This window comes from Olea europaea, chromosome 15, assembly GCF_002742605.1.
Source record: "Olea europaea var. sylvestris chromosome 15, O_europaea_v1, whole genome shotgun sequence".
Classification (NCBI taxonomy): Eukaryota; Viridiplantae; Streptophyta; class Magnoliopsida; order Lamiales; family Oleaceae; genus Olea; species Olea europaea.
The window spans coordinates 7,268,742-7,272,148 of record NC_036251.1 but is presented as its reverse complement, the minus strand read 5'-3'; the positions used below and the strand labels follow the sequence as shown (position 1 = coordinate 7,272,148).

General features: G+C 35.1%; 1 long non-coding RNA gene across 1 annotated transcript; it reads right to left on the bottom strand.

Annotated features, from left to right (window-relative positions):
• Positions 1-1,528: 1,528 nt before the first annotated feature.
• Positions 1,529-3,193, bottom strand: LOC111410004. The gene is made up of 2 exons (XR_002705597.1): positions 2,912-3,193; positions 1,529-1,879 (listed from the first exon to the last, which is right to left on the bottom strand). It is a non-coding gene; the product is annotated as an uncharacterized LOC111410004 (long non-coding RNA).
• Positions 3,194-3,407: the final 214 nt, after the last annotated feature.

Below are 3,407 nucleotides of genomic sequence, written 5' to 3'. Positions count from 1 at the left end.
TCGGTACGCATGTTAAGTAGATTCCCAACAGTAATGACTTATGGTTGGGCATGGCTTTGATGGTAGGCTAAATCCATTGTAAACAATCCAATCGCATTGGTTCATTTCATTTTGGTTGCTGGAATATTATTCCCCTCCTTCCATATTAGTCACTGAAACTTTTATTTTTATTAAAGTTTAGTTCCTTCATTTTATCCCCTCCATATTTGTTCACTTTGGTTGCAATTGCCCTGTGAGTCTTTATATATTGTGATGATTTATAGTGATGAAGGTGCATGATAGAGATGGAGTTAAACAAGGGGCTGGCTGGTTATTTCTTTTTCCTAGGTCTGTAGTTCCAGCCACACAAGAAATAATGTAGAAATGCTGAGGGAAATAATGTAGAATTGGCATTGAATTGTATGAATAAGTGGACTACATTTATCAGAAATATTTTCATTTGTTCTTCTCTAAAGCATTTTTACACAACTTAACAAGAACGCACTAAACTTTGATCATTGTGTCTGCAGAATTCATCCCAACAAATCTTAGAACAAAAATTTCCACCACCACACACATCCACAATTCACGCTTATACTGATCTATCTTTTACCTTGGTTGAGACATATTCAACAAGATGACTAAGTGGAGAGGAAGGGGGTAAATTCACTGAGGTCAATGCTTACTAAACTAAGGAGATGTCCTCTCATTGTATGGTAGTTTATACCTTGAAAGCCTATGGATGCTGGCCATTCTTGACAAATCAAGCAAATGAAAACAGTTATGGTCCGTTTGATTGCAAAGGTAGAATTTGGGTGGAAAGAAAACAAATTCCAGGGAATTGAATTGATGGGAAATTATTTTTCTGAGAATTATAAATCATTGTGTTTGATTGGCATAATTTTCCACGTGGAAAATGTTGAAATAAAAGTATTTTTTTTGTTTTCGTTTGACTTTGTTTTACATAAAATTGTCAATTAAATGTACAGAATTTACTGATATTGGGGATGAAATTTGTTTCTATTGCAAAAATATGAAAAAATTAAAAATTCAAGAAAATCATCTATATTTTGATGTTCGTTTGTCTTTGTTTTATATGAAAATTGTCAATTCAAGGGAAATATTTTCTTACAGTTAGAGATATAATTTGTTTCCAAAAAATAAATAAATAAATAAAATCGTCAACATTGCCTGGAAGATCATTTCCCACACCCACAAAAGTTGGAAATTGTCTACGTGGCTGGAAAAATGGAGAAAACCAATTCCCTAGAAAATAATGGTATCAAACATGCAAAAAATGGAACTTGGAATTGGAATTCCTAGTTCCATCGAAAATTTTGCTTCATCAAACACTGCATTACTGTAAAAGTGCAATTGTGTCACCATTTAGTTTTTCAGGACAATGAACATAATAATTCATAAATTGAAGCAAAGATTATATTCCCTCGAATTATAATCAGTGTAACATCTTTTTACACTTTTTGCCCTTTAATATCTCTCCTACAAAGCTAGTAACTCTTTCCAGCAATATTTACAAGTAACAATGACATTCGAAATAAGAGTTAAAACATAGCATTTCATAAATTAGTAGAATTTACAAACATAGTTTACAGGCCTTCGCTCAACATAGTTCGACCTCATACAAAAGATTATGCAATAACTACTACTTCTACTGACAGCTACTATTCAGGTCGGCCCCTTCCCTTCAAAATTCACTTCGATGATTCCTTGCACACCTTCGCGTTCACCGTAATATGTAGATCTTCTTCCGCAGAGATACGAACTTGAGATTGAAACATATGTAATATATGTTCAGATGTTTCATTCGTCACAAAGTTAATCGAGGAAGCACTAGCTCTAGACGATTGGCTGGTTGAATCTTCTTTGACAACTGCCCATTCTGCGACGCGAGAAAATCACAGAGCATCAACTCAGATAGAAAACACTGTTGTTCGAACAATAATTAAAATAAAGCAAATCATTTGCCAAACATTTTATATCATAATGTCAATACATTTACTTTGTGGAAAAATATTATTATACCAATAAAAAAATCATACTAAAGACCTGTACATAGCAAGTATTTCAATTTAAAAATGAAATAAAATAATGTTTTTAGCTTCAGAAGTTTAGATGCCAAGGCGTATTGACTCTAGTAGCTTGAATACAAATATGTTGTGAATGCAATTTGTTGGCAACCAATACTATGCATCAATAAGAAATTTATAAGTATTCCAACCACAATTTCTGATGATCCTAGTGGTACAGCAGCAAATTTTAATAGTGAGGCAGGTTCCAAACTTTAATGGAAAGAACTAACCATGATACTGGAATAGCCAATTTTGGTGTTTTGCTTGAGAGTTGGCAAGCACTGGCATGCTGGAAAATTGTATAGCCAAATTATTGAACACACAATCATCACTTTCTTTAGCTTGTCTTAAAAGTGCCTCATATTTAGCATTATGGCATCTCTGATTGTAAATTAGACCCGTCAATTGATGCAAGAAAACTATCTTAAATAAGGTGCAAGTTTCTCATACAATAACTTAACTATTGAATTTATATTTTTGCGAAGAGCACGGATGGTGGGGAGATTCAAAGGAGCAGCTAAATGACAGGATTAAAAATGAAAAAGTGGTGAGTGATACACAGCATAAGGACCTGAATACTAAAGATAACGGGAAATGTAACCACACCGGGGAGCATGATGGGTACTTCATTCATTGAGACGGGAAATGTAAACATGATAATCAAATTACACAGATCCACAATAATGAAGCAAAAATCCAAAATCGTGTGCAAAGAAATTTGACTGCTACCCATTTAAATGTGGTCTTCAACATCTAATATATCAAAGATAAAAATAACAGAGCTCCAATAAAATCTTCAATTCAACAGAAAATAAAGAAAAAATCACAGGTTATACACTTACTAGACAGGACTAAGATGATCTCGAAAGGGATTTGTGGACTCCGTAAAGATGAGCACCGAGTGCGCTTGAGCTCGCTTGTGGTCGGAGTACTTCAAGCATGTGCTAGCCGGAGGTTGCTTTCTCCCTTCTGGGACTCGAAATGGGTGGAGATGGAAGTTAAAAATTTTGGAGAAAATGAGTGGAAATGGAGATTTCAATTTAGCCGGCTGGAGGAAATTTTCTCCATTTCATTGAGATTTCAATTGAGCCGGCTGGAAATTTTCAGGCCTTTCTTTTCTATACTTTGGGGGGGGGGGGGGGGGGGGGAGTGGGAGAGAGAGAGCAGCCTTTGTTTTATCAATTATAGAAAAAAAGGTCGAAACTCAAACTTTAAGGGTCCTCCATCGCTCCTACTCTGAAGCATCGTGAGGAAGGTAAATCGCAGGTTATGCCTCCAAGGATACAGGATAAAAGGCTGCTTGTACACTTGCACTTACCCAAGAGTCAAATTCATATT